Source organism: Nyctibius grandis, chromosome 5 (genome assembly GCF_013368605.1).
Source record: "Nyctibius grandis isolate bNycGra1 chromosome 5, bNycGra1.pri, whole genome shotgun sequence".
Taxonomy (NCBI): domain Eukaryota; kingdom Metazoa; phylum Chordata; class Aves; order Nyctibiiformes; family Nyctibiidae; genus Nyctibius; species Nyctibius grandis.
The window spans coordinates 88,885,018-88,906,891 of NC_090662.1; the positions used below are offsets into that span (position 1 = coordinate 88,885,018).

Sequence of the window (21,874 nt, forward strand, 5' to 3'; positions counted from 1 at the left end):
CATATGGCTTTTCTTACGCCTCAGGTTTCTTCCAGGACAGGGTCCTTGACTTCCAAATCCAAGTGTCAGCCAACCGGCTCTCAGTGCAGAGATTGAGTAATGCACAAATTAAGGATTTGTGTCTGTTTCTATTCCTTCCAAAATAAATGGCAATGCTCCCCATGGTTCCAGTGGGAGAAAGGTCCTCTGCGTTACTTCACTAGCTGATTGCGATCCACATAGGATTGTGCAGAAAGAACTGCCAGATAATTCATAATGTCACAGAGCCCTTGTCTTACTAGAAGGCTTTTTATCATCACGCATTCAGCTTTAATCCTAGACATAAATTTACATGGTTTTACACGTAATTGATGCATTGGTAACTGGAATGGCTGGATGGCAAGTTTGTAAGTCATAGATGGTGGCAGCTTCAGGCTGAAGAGTTTTGGGCTTGGGATAGACAGCTGGTTCATTTATCCTAGTCAGCTCACTCAAATAATCTCCCTCACGGATATAACAATAATTAGGAACAAAGAATAAAAATCTGATAACCCCGGGCAGCTAGACTAAGGAACAAACAGGGAAAATGTCTATTTCCTGATGCAAGCTTCAAATTAAGCAAAACAGGGATAAGAACATCCAGGAGGTGTAACGCCACATTCTCTGACTTGGAGATGCAGGCGCCACAAGGACCATGAGCAAATGATTGTGCCTTTTCTTTTTTTTTAAGATGCCAGACTTTTCTGCAGTACAGAGTTGTCCCTCATATAACCTGGGCAAAGTGATTCATGATGGCTCTTTGAGACACTCTTATCTACCACAGTCACTGGGAGTCTCCATGGAGTTCAGCGCCGTGACTGCACTCTGACAGACACCTTGTTCTCGCCTGATATATTCTCTGCCATATCCTTGAGCTCTTCAGAAGAACCATTTCTTGGGTGGAAATGAGGCTTCTGGGAATCCTTGCACTGCTGTGGCTCTGTACCTGGGATAAAGGGTATGAGTCAGCCAGGAGCAGTCCAGACTTTTTCCCTCTGGTTCAGAACTGAGTCTGGAGTTTGGTTTCTGCGAGGAGAGGGTTACAGAAACACTGGGTTCCTCCTTCCTTTTTGGGTTTAGATCGTGGGTAGCTCTCTGGTCTGCTTAACTTTGTTTGCCTGAACCAACCTTCCCCAGAAAGGTTATTAAAGAAAATGCAAGTAGCATCTGTAATTTCATATTAATCAACTAAGCACAAGCTCTCCAATAGAGGAATGGACTAGCTTCTTCTTAATCTTCCAAAGCCTATGGGGAGAGAAGAGGTTTTTTAATAATTTTATTTTATATTCCATTTTCCGGGGCGGGGGGCAGGGGGACACACAAAAGCAAGTACATTAGAGGGTTTACCCAAAGTTAATTTTTTGATAGCAGACCCTAGGTTCCTAATTCATCTAGAATTTTATAGAATCTCCCCAACATATTTAGACCAAATCTATCTCACCAGTTTTGAGGCCGTTATGTTTTTCATATAGTTACTACTCAAATATTAAATCTTGAGTTTAGAACAACTACATTCACTTAGTTTCTAATGAAAACGGTCTGCAAAAAAAAAAATACCACCTTTTAGGGCACAAAGGACAACACATTTAAGCAGAATATTTTAAAAACAGACACATCCCAAAGAAACTCCCAATCGGACTACAAATTACATTGGGGCTAGAAGAATCTCTATGCTTATTCTTCAGATCCTCTGGCCTGCATTGTCTTCTAGATAGGACCATGTTTAGCCTTTATGCAAAAAGTTTTCTATAATTTTACCTAAGCAGGAAATAAATAGTTTCCCGATTTGGGATTTCTTTTTTTCCTTTTTCATGCTTTTTTGGTAGCATAAACAATGGAGGAGCATGGACTGATAGCCAGTCTTTTGTTTCTCTCATTTGCTGTGGATTCCTCTGGATTAACCTCACATTTTTTTCTGCTTTTTCTCAGTGTAGTTTCACGTGCCTTAAAATCAAGAGAAAAATCAAGCTTGCTTTGTATATTTTTCTCCCAAAAACTCCATGGATACGGTAGTGTCTGTTTTCAATGAGAGTGGAAATTCCAGTATCAAGCAGTTAATCTCAAATCCCCAGGCTCGCCGCAGCCAATGCTGTACAAACTGAACGTGTGCCCATCTATTTTCAATACAGCCTGAACAATGGCGCTCCCCGGGAATCTGCAGGTTTGTTCCCCGCACTGTGCCTTCCATCGCGTGTACACCTGAGAAGGAGATATTGCAACTGGCTGGGGCTGCGCGTTTGGCCGAATTCCATGCAGGAAGGGGGGGTGTCAGCAAACAGACTCTGCTGGGTCTGCCAGACGGTTGTGTAAGTCAGTCGGTCGTTCGTTGTGTGTAAGTCATTCTGCAGGTGCCCAGCACGGAAAGTATCTTTAGGCTATTCTACAACAGGAGGAAATTCTTTGGTGTATTTCGTCTTTTCCCCAAACAGAAAAACATTGATGAAATATCTTCTTCATCCCCTGTGTTATAATGTTCTGGTTTCCTATCTGCAGCAATATTAGCTTCATAATCATATAAAAGAATTTTATAAATGTCCATACCTACTGTACACATCCCGAAGAAAAGTTGATAAAGCACAGAAATTGTATTTATTCTTCCTCAAATCTTCCTCTCTCTCACTTATTCTTCTGATTTCCCTTTTCTCCTCCTCACATCCCACTTTCTTTCCACATTCATCTTTACTATCTCTGTTCCTTTGAAATATTTTCTTCCCAAATAAAAACAAACAAGAATATAAGCCCACAATGGTCTTCTGCGTTTGTCTTCTGTCCTTTGTTAAAGGGAATTGGAGCAGGGGGTGGTCTTGGGCTGCTATCCAGGAAAGAAGGGGGAAGAGAGGCACTGTTTATCCCTGCCAAGGACAGAAGCAGTCCCCAGCCTTTTCTGTAGTAGCACCTATCACATTGCTTTCCGCCTCTCATGGGGTAAGCACTTTTATATATAAATTACTATTGTTATTTACCTAGGGAGCGTGTGTGTAGTGACTGGCACAAATAGTTTGGAAATGTCAGTTTAGATGTTAGTGTTCCTGTGGGCGTTCATTCACACGAATGACCTAGGTGACCTCTCCATAATCTGATTCTCTAACGTTTGAAGGTTTGTTGGAAACAAACTTCCTGTTAACAATATAAGTGTACGGTATCTGCGCATTTCATTGCTTGTTTAGGTACATAAAAGTGGACTCGACACTCCCTCCACCCCCCATTATTTCACAACATTTTTTTGCGCTTTCCTGTTTCGTGGAGGACCCGCCAGACGAGAAAAAGTAGCAGAGACAGAAGCAACAGAAGAAGATGCAGCATGACAAGAGGCTTTGCCAGCTCAGAGCCAGGAAGGGGAAGTTGCCAGAACTGCTTTTCTTTTTCTCTTGGTTTGTTTTGTTGTTTTTTTGGGGTTTTTTTTAAGCAGGATTAAGGTGAACTCCTAAGCAATGGTGGAGTGAGGCCCCACCTCTCCCTGCCTGATCTGCAGGCTTGAGTTACTCTCTCCTGTCTGGTTCATGGGAGCCTCATGCCTGCCTGCTGCCCACTGCCTTCAGCTCTGAACCTGCTCGGGAGGCTGACAAAATAACACAATTTGCAGAGCTCAGACCTTATTCTCAGGAAGATTTGCTGGAAAACACCAGGTCAAGGATGGACTAGCACCACTTGAGAAGAGATTCAGCAACCGAACCGCTGCAAACAGCAGCTGAGCAATATCTTCCTTTCTTCTTTTTCAAGAAGTGTTTGGGAAAATCCGTGTCCTTCCTGGAGAAGCCGTCAGGGGCACGACTCTGGCAGTGGTGGCTCTGACTTCACCTGCCTCTGCAAATGAGTCACGGAGTGTTATAAAAAGCAAGGACCCGCCAAGTCTCATTTCTTGGAACTGAGTGGAAATTTCAGCAAGCAGCTGCTCTTTCATTAGTTTATACTTTTCCTTTGCGGGTTTCTTCAAGAGGGGCTGGAATCACATAAACTTTGTAGCATAAAAGACCTGTTGCTATGTTTGGATAACTGTGGCTCAGTCCTGGAAAGAGCTATGTGTTTGGTGTAGATCTGATGTTGATCTTCGTTGAGGAATCTTGGTGAAGCCTGGAGGGAGACTCGGAAGCACAATTAAGCAGGTTTGTAAGTCTTTGGCAATTCGATCCTATCAAAAATCAGGAACGGAACCTCAAAAATCCGATTAGCTCTCCTATACACTACCTAAAGGGGGGTTCTTTTCATCTGTCTGATGCTGGTGAAAGATTTATGTTTTGTAGCTTTTCTTTGGAGTCACAAAAGACAAAAACTTATGTGAAAATGAAATCGGTGAAAACTGAGATTCTCAGGGAACAGCCTAACTTTAGGAGTGGAAATGGCTCATTATAGAAATCACGGCCACGGCAACAGCGTAGCATCAGGACTTTGGCTACTTGTGAGCATGCCAATAGTACCTGTGCATGGGAGTGTTCTCCTGAGCTGAGTGAAAGCCACGTGTAAGTTGTCAGGGTCAGGAGGAACGAGGTGCCAGATGGAAACAACAAACAGCTGGGAGAGTTCAGCTGGGATTTCGAGGGAGGACGGGAGACTTTTGTTCTCGTAGCTGACTCGTTTCAAAGGTGGTTTAGATACACCTGCTTCTTCAGGGAAGGGTTTTGCTTTGGAGTCTCGGTAGGTTTTACGTGTGGCTTTTTTTTCTTCTTTTGTTTTTTGTTTTGTGAACGCTTACGATCGCTTTGAACAACTCCCGTCTTTCAGCCCAGCTCCGGGGAGCTGCTCTGAGCACCTTTGCGTTTCGTGAGTGCCCTGTAAAGCGCGGCAGGGAGCGGGAGGAGAGGCGGCCCCGCACCCCCGGCAGCCCGCAGAGCCCGCATGGCGCTGGCGGCAGCACCGCCGGCGCGGGGGGCTCCGCGGGGCTCCGCGCTGCCCCGCCGCGGGCCCGCCCCGGCCCCGGGCTGGGGTTGGGGCTGGGGCGGCGGGGCCGTGGCCGTGGCCGTGACCGGGGCGGGGCGGCGGGCCGGCAGAGGGAGCTCCGCTCCGCCGCTGCTCCCGCGGACCGGCGTCCTCCCCGCGCTGCTCTGGCACTTTGTTGGCGGCGGGGAGGGGAGACCCCGCGCCCGCCCCTGCCCGGAGCCCGGCGGCGGCGGGGAGCCCCGGCCGCCCTGCGCGGAGACCTGCGGCCGGCGCGGGAGCTGCGCGGCGCGGCCGCGGGAGGAGGACGCCCGGGAAGGTAAGTGGCTGGCGGGGCGGGATTTCTCCCTCGCTTTTGTTCCGCGTCCCCAAAAGCCGCCCGGGCAACCGCCTGGCTTCGTAACATGGCGAATTGCGGGGCCCTAACCCCGGCCTCCCCCCGGTCCCGCCGGCACTGCCGCCGCCCCCCGCTCGGGCAGGGGCCGCTGGAAAACTCCCTCCCGGGCCCCCCGGGCTGTGCGCGGCTCTGCCGCGGCGGCTGGGAACGGCGCTTGCTGCTGCTGCAGCCGTTCCCCGCCGCCCTGGCTTTCATATACGCGTAGCTCTCCGTGTGTGTACGTGTGTATGTATAGGAGGTGTACGTATGTTTTTCTCCCCGCCTTGCGGTAACGCGAGCCGCCGCCGCCACACCTGCCCGCACCTTGCCCGCCGGGCTCCCACCGGCAGCGCGCCGCGGCCCCGGGGGCGGCCCGGGCGGCGGGTGAGGATCCCGGCTGCTACCCGGGAAGGGCAACGTCCGTGCCTGTGCCCTCCTTCTCCTCCCTCACCTTCTACCAGGTGACTGGGCTTTCTGTCCTTGTTGTGGGATTTTTTTCCCGGGCGGTTAAGCTGGCTTTGCCAAAGGTGGCACGTACTGCTGGTACCTGGTGAAGGGCAGCTTTCGAGTGGGATAATCCTGTTGCATGCCTGCGCTTCTTTGGTGCTCTGCCCTGCCGTCTTCTCCTCTGCTGTTCAGCCCTTTCCCTCTATCTGCTAACTTTCCCTGCCGTTCTTCCTCTTCCTGCCCCTCTTGTTGCCATGACATGCACTCCCTTATGCATCGCGCCAGTGCACGAAGGATGACCTGGGCACGCAGTGGAAAACAGGTTTGTGGCATTTTGCAGCATGTTCTCAGGTGCTCCCGCTCCCCCTGTAACGTCAGCAGGTCTGTGTTGTATCCATGAAAAGCGAGACATTGCAGCTTCCACTAAACCCTAGTTTCAAGCCAGCTAGTAGCAGGCAATAGAAGAAGGGTGGAACAAGTTTTTCTTAAGGTGGTGGTTTGGGAAGCAACCCTCCCACTCAAAAACTGTGCTTTGCCTTGGCTCATGGGTCTTGTACCCCAAGAGTTACAGACATGCAGCAGTACGATCTTTGGTGGGTCTGCTTTGTTTACTTAAAGTGAAGTACTGAGGATAAAAGTATTACTGCTCCCTATTGAGTCTGCTGAAATATTAACCAAATGGTGGATACTATGTGTCTTTGCAGCGTAGACTGTATTTTAATTGTACCTCTTCTTCATCATCAAAAATGTGGTCCTCCTCCCTTCCTATTGACCATCTTTCTTCTTGTTTGTGGTTGTGCAATGTCTATGTCAGCTACAAAAAATGCTTACACGGGAGAACATAAAAATGCCCATTTTTGTTGTTAGCAACTGGAAATACTGAATCAGCATTGTGTGACCAGTTTCCTTTCCATGGAATACCCATGGAAATGCTGCAACCCTTGCCCTCTGAGAAGTGGTCCTCTCCTGGGTGGGGCCTGAAATGGGTCGGTTGTTTCTTGGTGAGCAGGGGGAACTGCAAAGAGCTTACAGGGTTTCCAAGGTGTAAGGGAGTCACAGCATATCTCGTCTTGATTCACAGTTCACAGTGAGTGTAGCATTATTAGCATACGGGTATTGTCAGGTAATGAGATACTGTGCTCAAGGCTCCACAGAAGCAGATGGGGCTGCTGCTGGCTTTTACTGGGAGAAGCTGTGGAAATATAAGTGGGTTTGGACTTTAATTGTCCAGCTGGCTTGTATTGTCACATACTCGTAATGGCTGCAGTATTGAGTTATGCCTTCTCATAGCTCAGAATGAATGTTTCTGATTGCGTGTAATTTTGACAGCAGCCAAAGCATCCCATTAGATTTAATTGGAGGGAGGTAACACCCCACAAGAGACAACACTCAGTAGTGATTAGGTGCTGTATTATGTATAGCGGTAGTAGAGAGGGCAAGATTGATCTAGAGACAGTTCTGCTGTGAAATGCACAGAAAAAAATATAGAAGTTTTGCACTTGGTGACAACTCTATTTGTGAAATACGATTGATTTTCTTTCTGTCCATAGTCTAGCTGTAAATGGCAAATCAGTTACATTAACTGCTGAATTTTCTTTTTCCCTGTGGGTGAAAGCTTATGAAAATCTAAACATCTGAAGTTGAATAATTGGTGCCCTGAGGGTCAAAATAGATTAAATATATAAGAACTTCTCTCTTCAGCTACTGCAGTGAGATAACAGAAGACTTCGAGTCCACACAATGAAGACCATGCTAATAAAGTGCTTCCTAACTTTGTTTTCAATGTCTAGCACTTGTTGCTCTTATTCTCCTAATTACAATTCCTGTATCACTCTGTCTTCTCAGTGAATGGTCAAAGGTACAAGATTTTCTTGAAGACACAGCTTTCAGCTGTGCCAGGCAGAAAAATGGAGCCCTTTGGTCTGTGACTCTTCAAACTCTTCTCTCTCTGCTGCTGAGGGGCTGGTGTTCAGAAAGAAAAGACATTTAACACCTCAGATCTGTGTTGCTTACGGTGCAGTGTGCGTGGCCCGATCGTAATATCTCCATTCAAAGAGAATTGGAAAGGTGCTTTGGTCGTGTGTGTGTTTTCAGCATGTGGATAGGTCTGTTTCTCACATTTCCTTTGAAACCAGGATTTCTTTTTGCTTTCTCATTTAACGGCATCTGGGTCTGTGTCTCCTTTGTCCATAGGGATTCAGAGTTTTCATCATTCTAGTCCTGAGATGGGTTCCCAAGGAGGCTAATCAACAGCTTGTGACTAGATGGTTTTTAACCGATTTTGAAGCCTCAGTATTTGTCTTGTGGTACAGAGAGCAGCATGATGCCTGAAATATGCTTTTTCTTCATCGTAGGGCCATACTTACACAATACCTGCTAAAACTGTAATTCACTTAAAAGTATCATCTGTAACTGAACTAACAGTCCTCCCCCCCTCCCCCCACTGTGAAAATTCAATATATATAACTGCACTAAGAGGCTTATTTCTTGTTTTCAGTGCTAGTTCTCTAGTTTTTCCAACATTAAATGCTTTGCATTACCAGAAACTAGAACTCTTGCTTTCAGGGAGAGCTGTAACTGCTGCCATTTTATTTCAACTCCAGAGTTAGACTCTGATTCATCCCTTTATTTATTCATCCAACACACTGATTTTCTTATAGTTTCGTACAGATCTCGATTTAACCCTAATACCTAGGAATTTCAGTTTCCCACCCTAGGTCTCAAGTTAAATGATCGCTGTCATTTGAATTTTACATTTTGTCAGGAACTTCAGCAGTTACTGCAGTCCTGAGTGACTGCTGGGTTTCTTTCTCCCTGTTGTGCCCATACATGAAGCTAGGTATACAGTCATTTAAAGTTTCATCTGAGAAAGTCAGTGAGACTACTTGGTGTGCGTGTAGCAAAGCATTTGCACAACTGTTTCCAAAACAGAGCTCTTCATTCACCGAAATGAAAAGACAAGGTGTCTTTTATAGCGTTTGATTCTCAGAGATCCTGCACAATTCCGCTTGTTGCCTGGCGAGATTAGTCACAGCCTTCTTGGAAAGACCAGGATGATGTGGGAAGAAGCAACCTTCACAACTGTTTTGTGAGGAGAGGATTTTTTTGTTTGTTGTTTTTTGTTTGTTTGTTATTAATTGCATGTCATGAACACTGAGGGGATAAAAAATGTGTCAGTTACAAATGGAAACGTTAGCATTAGCTTTTGAGGACCTGTTTTCATTTTGAGCTGTGACCATGAGCCCCCAATCACTAGCACATGCCCTTGATTTTATTCTCTAATGTCAGTTTTAGTAAAATTTTTAAATATTAGCCAGCTCAGGGCCTTGAATGCTACTCATTGAACGCTTCCAGTCCTTTCTTCCCTTCCCTCTGTATGCCACTGTCTAGGTAATTAAAGATACTCATGCTGTGAATCTCCACAGGTTTGAGATCTAAAGTGGAAATAGCAAATTACTTTATTTGCGTTTATTACATTTGTCTTTTTCTGAATAGACTTGATCAACCTTGTGCATTCTGGATAGACAAAGTTAGATGTCTCTGACTTCAAAGGTGCAGAGTTAGTATTTTCCATGGAAATTGTACATCTCTCCTTAAGTTATCAGTTTCTGTTGTGTAGTTTTCTGATGCATAACAGGCGTCTTCATTACTGATGGTGTGACAGGGGATTGTACTTGCATTTGTTCTTAAAGCTTCGCTCAAGTTGGCGTTTTGACCAACTGTGGAAATTGCTATGTTTGCTATAAAACTACAGAGAAAAAAACCCAAAACCTGCTATAAAAGTCTGGGTTGTGAAATGATGAACCTGTTGTCCTGTGATACTGTGAAACCTTTGAGTATTTCAACAGAATATTTAGAAAAAAAAAATTTTAAGAATGTTATCTGTTGAGTGAGAGTAGGTGTTATGGATGTTCAGTAGCTTAAAGTAGGCTTTGTACAGGTAACTTGTCCTTTATTTTTTTTTCCATCTCAAGAATACGTTGGTTTTACATGAAATAGAGGATTTATCTTTTAATAATCCAAAATGTTACTGCTTATGGATTTTCTGGATTGTATAGATTACCACTGCAGGTAAGGGAATATCTGACTTCTTTCAAGCCTTCCATGAGTGTAGAGGAGCTGTATTCAGCTGACTGAATTGTGAAGCTGCCATAGCTGGTTCTTGGGGCAGGGAACTGGAATTTGCTGCAGCTCCTGGATGCTTCAGTCTTAACCTACTGCAAGAGTATCACTGCAAGCCTTAATGTCTGTAGCTCAGGAATGTTTGTAACTGGAAAATAAAGGGATGACTCATGGGGATTTGTGTGTATTACTTTGATTTCTGCTCCTGCATGTAAAAGCATTTTTAAAGATTTGACCAAGTAGAAAAGCAGGCACTAGGCTTGCTGCTTCTCCCATCAGTACTCCCTTCTCCTCCCCCTCGCCTTCCAGAAATTGGCTCAAGTGCAAAGAGAAGCTGAAAGTGAGATGTTAGCAGTAGCTTTTTGCTGTTCCTTAGTATAGGGCCAGAGCCATTAGGAAAGGGAAATGATATTTAACATACCCCCCAGATGAGCTGCATAAAGCTTGATCTAAAAACATGAGAAATACATGAGATCACTGAAGTCCATTTGCTCTTCAATACTTGCAGATGCCTAGCGAGACACAAGATTATGCCAATTTTATCAATGTTTTAACTTTAGGTAGAATTTGACGTTGCTGCGATTTGTTCGCTTAATGCTCCTAGTGATTTGTCTTCCACCTGAAATGTGAACTTTGGTTAATGAGCGCTTTCTTTCATTCTGGGGTGGTTGAGAGGGCTTAGTGTTAATTCAGCCCTCTGAATGTTCCTTTCATGAAGGCTGAGGACTCTGCTCTTTCTTCTGATGTACTCTTCCTTCTTCCGATGCCACTGTTCTTTTTGCTTTCTTCCACAATGTGTCTGAGGTGTTGTCTTCTCTATTTCCTGAGTCAAAGATCTCTTTGTTTCCAGTGTAAAATATAATTTGGAGTAATTAGCCTTTAGAAAGCTTTCTTTTTCTAATCCATAAGGGATTTAACACTTGGTTTTTCAGGGAGTTAGGTATCTGGTTGGTGCAGGGATTCGGTAAGTGTTCAGTGCCTGTGAGAATCACAATGTACATCATAAAAATATTTTGAATGTGCAGTTCTATTACTCAGAGCTTGTGAATGTGAGACCTTTGTACAAAGAGTGAGACATTCATCTTGCATGTTGAATTCTTCACTGTAACTGCGTATGACAATGGTATAGCAAGGGCTATGCAATGAAATTGAGTTACATCATGAGGAGTTTGTGACATCAAGTCGTAATAAAATTCAGCTCGACGATCTTCCATGCCATTTTAAAAATGGCATGGAAAAGTCAGCCATCTATAGATGTGCCTCTAAAGTAATTTTCAGCTGTGCACAACATGTCTTGAGAAGCCAGTGAGTGCATTATACTGCCTTCAGTTGGAGATATAAATATTTTTCACATTCAGAATTGGGTGGCAGGCTGTGTATTTAAATACACATTTTTCTTCTCCTTTCACTTCATTGTTGTCTCAGGCTCACTTTTCCCAAAGTGGAGTTACTTATTCTCTTCTCCCCTCCTAGCATTATTTATCGCTTCGCAATTCTTCCCATGCTCTCGCACCCTTAGTGTAATGTTTCATCTCTTCTGTTTCCTTCTCTTCCTGTATTTAGGGATAAAGCAATTGTCCAGGGGTGAAGGCAGAGGGCTGGGAGGTAGGAGGGTGGAGTCTGTTCCTATTTTAGCTGTAAAGGGTGGAGTCTATTCCTATTTTAGCTGTAAACGTCATTATGGCTAATAAATCTGGGCTAACTGGTAATTAGCCTCTTAGTGCTATCTCATGTACAGAGGGCAGGACAGAGTGAGGAATCTGGACTTTGTACCTCAGTGTCCATTAGGTAAATCACCCCTGTGTGACGAATGTCCTACCACTGCTGAGAAACAAACACAGCTTCTCCATGGCAGTCACTGTTTCCCTTCTCGTGTCTGCTCCTGTGCTAAAGCACTGCTGCGTTTTGGGCCTTACCTTCAGCTTTGGTCTCTGTTCTTCCACCTGCTCAGCCCAGCCCCTGGGTGAGCTCTTAATGTTTTCCTTCCTTCTTCACTTGCCTGAGCCATGTTTCTCCACCATCTTCCATATTCTGGTCCATCCTGCTCTTGAGTCTTGATATAACTTTAGTCTCCTGTTTTGTTTTTTTTTTCTTCCATCTGTCTTTATTTATCCTTTAAGTTTTCCCTGTGCTTTTTGTTTTACTCCGCTCTTCGGTTCCACATAGTACTCCATGTCCAGCTTTGCAGAATGCACCTCGTGCCACTTCTTGTGGTAGAGCTTTTTCTTACTCACAAACCAACTCTTTTTCCCCTTTTGTGTCATTTGTCTTTATTCCAGCATCTTCTGAGATGCATTTCAGATCCGTTGATCTCAGTGGGACATATCGTATGTGAAGTTACAGAGGTAGTCAAGTCTTTGTGGGATAGAGTTTTAAAAGTAATGTCTTCTCTAAAGGTTTAATGCTGTGTATTTTGTCTAGGCAATAATATTAAGCTCACTTCAAGCAGTTCTAGAGCTCAAGACCTGAATAGGAGGTGTTAGAGTGTGTGTAGGCATTTGTTGTCCCTGTGTGAGTGAGGTGTCTAATACACACACAAAAAAGTCTGTTCAGTCAGTGTCTTACTGAATATGAAAGTAAGATATTCTCAGAAGTGCCTTCAATACGTGGCGGCATTTGTTCTTTCCTACTTAGAATGTACAGTTTTTCTCACTTTTTATATTAAAGCGAAATGTTGATATGCAAGAAGAAGAACTGTTCATATGTTTCTTAAATAGTGACAGAGCAGAATACAGCCCTGGAGGAGAAGCAAGTTGCTGTTGAGGCCCAGTCTTGGTGGTGACCATTTGAAGTCAGTTTTGCACAGCTTATCAACAGTTTGACTTCTTCACAGGGGCTTGGACTTCCAGGTTGTGGGTTTAGCGGATGAGATAGTCCTACTGGCCTGTGCAGTCCAGCCTTTTGTGCTCCACAGTGGCGAGTAGCCCAGAGCAGCGGGCAGCAGTGAACTATGTCTTCCTGGGGAAAGTGTTTGCTGACTTTTTTGGAGGGGGGGGATGCGCAGAGCCTGAGAGTGAACATCCCATTGGATTCTTTTAGTATTTTAAGCTGTGCATTTATAACTCTGAAAGTTCTTACTGTCCAAAAAGATCTCCATTGCCTTTTTTTAAAATCATCTGAAGATATTTATTTTAGAGACAGCTGTTATGTCTCTTTGCCTCAGTTTTCCTATTTATAAACAAAAAATGTATCTGTCTCTCAGGAGTTCTGTGAGGCTTAATTAGCAAATGTTTATACATTTATACAGCCTTTTGAAGATATAAAGCACCATGTAAATGCTCAGTAGTAGTATTATTACCACTAGCTGCTTTGTTGTAATTGCAGTAATAAAAGTTTCAGTGCTGGTGGTTGTATTATCGTTGTTTTAGATACAGTTTTCATGAACACTGGAGACATTGAGAGTGGTGGTAAAAGCGATGGTGTAGACCATACTGAGGTGCAATGTATGGGAGAGCTGAGATGAGAGAAGCTGTACTTCCTTCCAGCTGTGAATTCTTTGTGAGGGACTCCTTTAAAAAAAAAAAAAAGAAAAAGTTAAAAAAAAAAATAGTAAAAGTCCATAACTGGGAAAGAATAAAACCTATTCTGCAGTATGCCAGCGTTTACAAGTCACAGGGCTAACTGGGGGCTGGTCTGTGCTGTGTGGTGTCTCACCTGATTAGGAATGAGGTGGCATTCGTGACATTGATGTGTGAAAGAAGGGATCTTTTAGAGATGATTGATAATTGGTAGTATAGGAAAAGAGACGTGGTATAAATCACAATTAGCATTTAGGGTTTTTTTTGTAGGTCTACTTTTGTAAAACATCTATTACTTAACGCTGAGCTATTTTTATTAATGTTCTTGCGCTTATCTCGCATAACCAGCTTGTTAAAAGAGGATATGAACACTTTTTAAGCCTCTGACTTATAAATTGTGAGAAAGAGAAAAGACGATTGATTCCAACAGGCTTGAAGGTAGATTCATTTCTCTTCTAGTTAGCAAAATGAGAGAGGGGGAAAAATTAAACTGAAGACTTAGTGTGCCAATCAGTTTTAGCCAGGGAGAAAAAGATTAGGTTTAGCTCTAATGTACAATTTAATTGTAAAACTTTAACCTAAAAGAAAATAAATGCAGGGGAGTTCTGTTTTGGTAAATTGATGATACTATCTCAAAGTAATTTCTGCCTGAAGTAATAAGGGTAAGAAAAAAAAATAAAGTAAAAACAAAGGAACACTGAGGGGGAACAATTATTTTGCTAACGTCTCCTGAGGATCTGAGGGGGTTACTCGGTTGCATTATAAGAAGAATATTGTGCTGCTGGAATGTTGGAGAGGATTGGTAATAATTGTGCTTTGAAGAAAACTTCTCTGTTCTTTTTACTGTAAACATCTGAGATAAGATGGAAAAGTTTGGAAGAACACAACACCTTCAGCATTCTTCATTGCTCATTATGAGATCTCGATTTGAATATTGTTGTTAGATATTTCTGGTGATTTTTAAGGGGTTCTAGTTTACTAAGTCGGGCTGTCAAACTGCCTATAACAAGTGATCTGTTTCTAATCATATCTTAATATCTAGTATAATGCTTATTTAAAATGCTAGGGATATTTCCTAATAGCTTCTGGGTCAGTTCTAATTATGAAGACCTGAATCAGTTAACATGTTAGAGAGATCGCGCGAATCTAGCTCATGGGCGGCATGATTTAATAGTGCCTGCACTGCAAGGACTTCTTAAACAGAAATGATGCAAAGCAGGGAACTGATTCAGTCCTTTATGATTATGTGTAAGCAAATTTTCAGACAACTTTGAACATCATTAAACAGCAAGAAGACACGACACCTGCTGCCTTTTTTTTATTTTTTAATTTTAGGGAAATCCTATTTTAAAAACAACCATAAACTGTACAACCAAGAACTCCTTCTGCATAGAAATAGAAGCAGTTTCAGCACATAGATGTAGGCAACATAACCCTGAGGCCCATACAGAGAAGTCCCAAATGCTGGACGGTAGGTTTAGAAAATGTTGCTTTAGCTGCTCAAAATATTTTCAGTAGCAAAGTGGAAGACAATTCATAGTATTGTGTTAAAGCTGTTCTCTCTTTATTATGTGAGACTGATGGCACCTCATTTTGAACAAAAGTCTGGGTTTTCTTGGGGGCTATAGGAAAGAGCAACGGCTTCATCTCCCTGCATACAGCGGTGTAGCAATTTGATAGGAATTTCTTTTTCTGTTATCCTAGACTGTAACATATAGTAGTATAATAGCTATCTTTTGAAGTACAGAAAATCTGCCGAAGGGGCCATCATTTTAAAGTATAATATGAAATGCTGTTTTAATAAGGTTTGCTCTTTGCACATTTTAAGTGCAAGGAAATGTGTGTGTTGAAACCTTGCTAATCCTTCATTTGCACAAAGTATTTGGCTCGTTCCCTAACTGTCAAGGAATTAATGGTGTGCTTCAATGAGATCTTGCATTAGTAGACTGTAATTATTTTTATAAGAGATTCTACACTGTATTTGATGGTGCTTTATGAATTATCATAATAAATAAAATGAGATGGCTGTTGTCAAAACATATGAGCAAAGCAACCTGATTCTTATTGTTTGTGTACTCACTGGCTCACGAAATTAAGTGATTTCCAGTGGACTTCCAGGCCTTTCATACAAGTTGGTGAGATTTGCTGTGTTGTATTGTTTTGCTTGTGCTTGTGACAAGTTAAACAATGGTGTAGCTGACAAGAAGCAACTCCATTGGCAAGATGACAACACATCTCTCCTGTGCTTCCTCCTTTGGCCTTGTACTTGAAAAGGGAGCAAAAAGGCAACGCATATATTGGTTCACTTAATGAATTCAGGTCCTCGTCTGAACCACGATGGCGTGACCTCTGGCAATTATTTTGTGGTAACAGGCTTTGAATTAAGTTATTCCGGGGAGTGCCTACAGCAGAGATGTCAGGACAGTGCAGGCATATCCAAGCCAATTTTAATTGTACTCTCCTGGTACCAGAAACAGGCTGCAGTTGCATGGGACACAGTGGGCTCCATGCCTCTTGGCTGAGGACAGAGGTCCTTGCTGCCGTGGCTAGACTGGGTCCAGTACCCAACCCGGGGTATGGCGTCTTCACTGTAGACAAATCCTCTGATGGCATGCTTTTCTGGAGATCTGCACCTAGCTAAAGCAGACTATATAGAAGATAGTACATATCATTTACTTTTCAGGTGAATAGAGTCAGTGGGATAAAATTTCAGTTTCAGAATATCTACCTGAGATTTTCCCTTTGGTTTATACAATATTCGTATGGCCATAGCTCCTCCAGATCTTAGCCAGTGTCTGGAGGCTTGTTGTACTAGGTACTCAATTTCAAGAGAATTTTATTTTTTAAACATTGTGTCTATTTTTAAGTCAGATAATCTATAAAACCTGTTTAAAGCCATGAGGGATCATTACATCATCTAGTTTCACCTTCAGAGCGTATGAAGGAGGAGAGTTTCTGCCCTTCTATTTATGGTAGAAAAATATAAAACAAGATTTCTTGTCCTTCCTCTCCATCCATGATAGACACAATAATTTAAACTGCCTGCCTCTGGCAAACATTGACATTTTTCACTAAGTTCATTAGTGAATTTTTAGTGGTTCTGTGTTTGAATTGTATGGTGCTACCCTCTAGATACTGTTGTTTGTGTTTATATATATTTTTTGGCATATAGCAAATGCAGCACAGATTTCCTCCTCTGCATATAGACCTTTTCCCCCAAAACCTCATAGGCTAAAAGCAGATAATCCTAGAGTCTGTGCTTCTTTCTCTTCATGCTTCGCTGTATAAATTGTATAAACTCAGATCACTTTCTGAACCACTGTATACTTCTTTGCATAATCATTTTTGGCTCACATGGCAGACTGAGACTTGGTTGCAAAACAGTTTCTAAGAGTTAAAGGCTATTTAGCCTGTGGGAGAAATCCATGCAAGTGTTGGGGAGGTTCTTGTATAGGTTCACTTTGATGTTTGAGAGACTCGGGGCCTTCCTAACTCTTAGACCATGGAGATGGTGTTGTACAGTGACTGGGATGTCCAGAAGCATGCTGTGCTAATACTCTCAGTAATGCCAGCGATAACACTTTTGCTCCATGGCCGTGTCTCCCTTATGGCTGCTACTGAACAAGATTTGCAGATGTGACTTCAGGCAACTTAGTAAATTGAATCCACAAGACTGTGTGGGAATGTGTGACAAGCGATGCAAGTCCTCCCTATTCTTAAAACCTCCCTCACAGAGCTTTAGTGCAATGACTTCTTTAGGATGTAAAGAAAAGTGCATAGTAATTTTACAGATGCCCTTGCTCTTTATGTGCTCCCTGCATGCCTCCCCTACATGGAACTCTTGCTTCCAGTAATGAGGAAATATTCTGAGGCAGTGTTGTTGCCATGATGACATAAAATAAAAGAGACTTTCAGATATCCCTCTGTGATCCCTTCAGGGGTCAACTGACCTTAAAAAACGATGCAGATCTGGAGCTTGGGGTCATTTTTGTTGTACAGAAACTTTTTTTTTCATAAGCATTGGGATGGTGGTGTTGCACTCACTGATTAGAAACCATATATGTTTAGCATTCTCGGTCTAAATAAATGTGCACTCACCACTCTGGACATGTATCCCCCCTAGAGCTTCTAGAAATGCATTGAGTCACTGCTGTGGCAGAAAAAAAAAAAAAAAAAAGGCAAGACTTCTGCCCTCTCTTGCTTTTTCTCATTTATGCCTTTAAGATGATATGTGTACGTATTCTATGCAGATAGTTTTTCAGTTTCTTTCCTATTTTACAACAGCCATGTATTTTGTTTTCATCTAGATCTAGTGTCTTGCCTACCACATCTGGTAATGTACGTATGTCTTCAGCAGTTGATATGTTGCAGACAATGATCACAATTCATGTACTGTGAATCCAATGGAGCGTAGGCTCTGGCGTACAGTAGTACTCCATCCTTTGTGCCTTAGCAAAATATCTTCTCCCCCTTCCCTGGATGTAGTGAACAGAAATCTTTTGCTTCAAAACTTACTGAGAATTGCCTAAGACCTACCTTGACCAGTTTGAAGGTATTCTTCAGCCCTGTTGGAAACGTTCATTGATAAAGCTTGGTGATGGTGTTCATGAAGGAGTTGCCCTCAAGTGTGGGGGAGAGGGTTGATTCAGGATCAAAATCTTGATCTATAAATACTTATATGTTACGCTGATAGTAATGGGGCAACTTGTCTGTCTGCCTGTTGTTTAACTTAAATGCTTGTGAGATTGAGGCTCAAAATCTCAAATTAAAAAAAAAAAAAAAACAAAACAACAAAAAAAAACAAAACCAAAACAACCACCCACAAGAAAAAAAAACCCAGAACAAATCCCAAGAAAATTCATGTGCTTTTTTTATTATATAAACTTGGATCATTTGGAAACAATTTAAAAGAATATGTCGCCATTCTTGTTATTTTTTTGGTGTATTCATCTTAGTGTGAGACATCTTTTGTTTGAAGTGTGTACTATTTTAAACGAGCTTTATGTTTTCATGAAAACTCTGCTGGGCAATGTCTTAACTCCAGACGTAAAAGCAAATAAACCAAGAAAAACCCTCTGTTTATCTGAGATGAAAGGGCTTTTTTTAAGAAGGAGAGAGAGAGGACCTAAAACTACCGAATGGTTTCCCTTGTCTTCCTTTAATGTTCCTTAATGTTCTTTCGAAGTCCTCAGGAATGACTCTATCTCATTGGTATGTCACTGGGCTATGAACTACAAAGAAGTCTTAAAATGCTGCGATCTTTAGACTATATAGTGAAGAGAAGCTGAAAGCGCTGCAATACATTGTTTCGTGTAGGTTAATGCTGATTTTACTCTGTGCAGCTCTTTCAGATGAGAGGTAGAAATTCAGAGATTGATGCGAGTGCTTAATGACAAATAATGTATTTTGGGCACTTCCTGCACCCTGGTGAAGTAAATATGAGGATTAACATCTTGGGTTTGGGGCTGTTCATTTTATAAATAGCTGAGATTTCTTGCATGCAACGTTGCCTATTTAGAATTTCTGAAGCTAATAAGTGAAATACGGCAGTGCATCCTCAGTTTTACTATTCAGCATGGCCTCAAACAAAATTAAGCAAGTTTTACTGTAACTTGTCTAAGCTCTTCTCCATAGAAATCATCACAATTTCCAGTTGCTTGCTAGGCTGAAGAATCAGCTGTCGTGATTTCAGTATTGGCACTGCAGAGGTAGGTGTACTGGCAGTGGTAAGTGATGTGAAGATGAAGTGGGGGCTGTTGACTGGGGAATGAGCAGAATGGGCTGGTGGTAATGTAGTGGGATCATTTCACCTCTGTAAAAACTTCGGTATGTGACTGTTGAGAGTTAGGAGAGCCTCCAGGGTTCATTGCTGTGAGGCACTTCAATGTGTTTTCACTCAGTTCTTTATCTATCTAGACTTAACCTGTAAAGGCTAACAGCTCAGTGGGAAGTACACCACTAATTTTCTTGCTTATGAACCCTGTGTTTTTCATAGCATCCACTGTATGGATGGAGCAAAAGAAATAGTTTTTGTTTCCATGTATTTTTACAGTTTCCAGATATTTTGCACTGGCTGCAGGCCTGTATTGTTAGCTACGAGACAGTGAAGACCAAAATGATTGTCCCAACAACCCTGGAAAAATAAATCCACAGCCATGATATCAGGTGGAGCTATGACAGCGGTAGCAAAACAGAGGTCTGGAGCGGGGAATGTCAGTGCTGCTGCTCGGAAGACCAGAGCTTGTAGCTTTTATCCCCCTTTTGCACAGCCCTGGGATTCTTCTGTTATCTTGAGTTCAGTCTGCTAAGGCTTGAGAAAACAATAAACTGGCTCACCTCCAGTACCATGATTTTATCTTGAATTAATAATAAGTTGTCTTTTCTCACAAAGTCAAGTATTTTTGTTTGAAACTAAAATTGCCTTATCTTCTTAGGGATTCTAACATGTTAGCTAACGCATTAAATATGGTGGGTTTTTTTTCCTAATAATCCTTCTGCTGTCAGGCCCTTTGATCTGCCCTGGATTTTAATGAGTCATTTAAAAACAGATATCTATTTTGGCAATGTGACTGTGATGCTCTCTCTCAAATCAGTTACCATTTTGAGAATGACATCTGAGTCTGCCCATGTTTCTGCATGACTGGAAACCGTCACTACTGATTTAAACTTATTAGTGCTGGAAATGGATATGGTGGTTCATCTGACAGGGATGAAACACTAGGCACCAGTATTCAAATTCAAATGTTGTTCCTAAGAGTAAAGAAAGAGGTGATGGTAGTCATGAGAGCTTGGACAATTAGAGGTGAAAGCTGCATTGCAGCTTGAAGAGGTGTTGGGCACTTTGCCTACAGCTTTCTAAAAGCAGGTTTTGGCATTTTTGGACAATTCAAGAAAATACTGTGTTTTAAGATAGAAGTTTAATAGAAGGATACAGTGCTTTAGCTGAAGATTATGCCATGGGAGACACTAAGTTTTGCTCTCAAGAGGAACCTAAGTTGGGAATATTCATTTTGGGGAGGGGACAATGAGCATTTGAGTAATTAGATTTTTAAAAGGGCAGGTGCAAAGCTCTGACTGAAAGTTGAGCCTCTGTAATAGCTCTTCAGAGTCCATGCATACACTGAAGGTATGCAAAATGATTCTTAAAAATACAGACCTGGAGAATGAAGGCCATGACCCTCCATCTATCTTTAAAGGACCTGAAGCACTCAGGACACACGAGCACCACTGGCACAAGGTGCCTTTTCTCATCTAAAAGCACTGTGAACCAAAAGAGCAGAGAGACAAAAGGAGTCCCCAGGCAACTTGAGCTGTAACTGGTCCCTTAACACAACTCTGCCACTGCTCTTCTTACAAGGTGGTAGTGTGTGAACCCGTATATTTTAATTTCTTCATTATTCTTCCACTCTATTATGTCTAAATATATTCCCAGAACAGAGATTATTCTCCCCTACCTCTTCTCTCACTCCCATGTCTAAATACAAGCCCAGAGCATGCTTGTAATAGGAGTGTTTTGAGTGACAGTACCTTCACCATTTGAGACTAGTGGTGTGCTAAAATGAACAACTGGCATTTCAGAAACTGTAAAAGTGACCTGACAAAGTGTGGTTTTTCAATTTTTTTCTGCCCTGCTCCCCCCCTCCCCCCCCCCCTTATCTCACCAAGTTGTAGATGTGTCTTAATTCTGATGCTGTTGTGCAGTTATGTCACTGGTTAATGTTTGGGCAACGTGTAGAGAACAGACATTCTGAAATGCTTAGCTAGTCAGTTGGTAAGCAGAACTTAAATGATACAGTTATAAATGAATCTTGTTTTAAGCTTTTTATTTTTCCATAAAAAGAGTTCAGACTGCAGCAGTAATACAATGATCTTGTCTGAAGCTGATGGCTGATAGAGAGTGCAAAGGTGACTTTCAAGGTGATGGGAATGGTTAGGACAAACTAGATGTTACTAATGGATTTTTGACTTCCATACTACCTCTCAATAACACATTTATTTCTCTGTAACAAACTAAGAGTTGTGACCATCGGCTTAACTAACAGCCTTTTTAAGGTAAGCTTACGATTCTGCCAACCTCCAGTGCAACAGCTTTCAGGCTCTTTCTTCTCTTGACAGATAATAATATTGGGAGGAAAAGGAAGTTTTGCAACCCTTAAACTTGAAGAAAAAAAAAAGACTGTTAAGATTCCTTTACAAACGAATTAAAAACAAAATGAAAAAACTCAATGAGTCATAGTTTACAGGAGTATCACTTTTTTTTTTTCTCTGTGATGATAACTAGATATAATTTTTTTCCCATTTATCCCAAAGGAAGGCAAACTTTTCCAGCTTTTTTGCTGGTGCTACACTTCAGTATTGCAACCATATTTAAAGAAATAGTATAAAGTTTCATCCATCAGTAAAACGAGGATGCTTCTAAACAATTAATAGAATCCCTTAGATTCAGGGATTTGAATAGAATCAGGTTTGAATATTGAATAAAAGGAAATGATGAATCTGTTGAAAAAAATGTATGAGGAGT

At 42.2% G+C, this 21,874-nt stretch overlaps 1 protein-coding gene across 6 annotated transcripts in view; it reads left to right on the forward strand.

Annotated features, from left to right (window-relative positions):
* Positions 1–21,874, forward strand: part of EPS8 (EGFR pathway substrate 8, signaling adaptor) — a 155,414-nt gene that overhangs the window by 13,519 nt on the left and 120,021 nt on the right. For 2 of the 6 annotated variants that reach the window (XM_068400705.1, XM_068400711.1), the window contains exon 1: positions 5,124–5,209. The exons of 2 other annotated variants lie outside the window; for them this stretch is intronic. The gene's annotated coding sequence lies outside the window, so the exon portion shown is untranslated. Of the gene's footprint in view, positions 1–3,307; positions 4,122–4,632; positions 4,651–5,123; positions 5,210–21,874 lie in introns of those variants that run through there. 2 more of the 6 variants (XM_068400706.1, XM_068400709.1) reach the window with 2 other exon arrangements.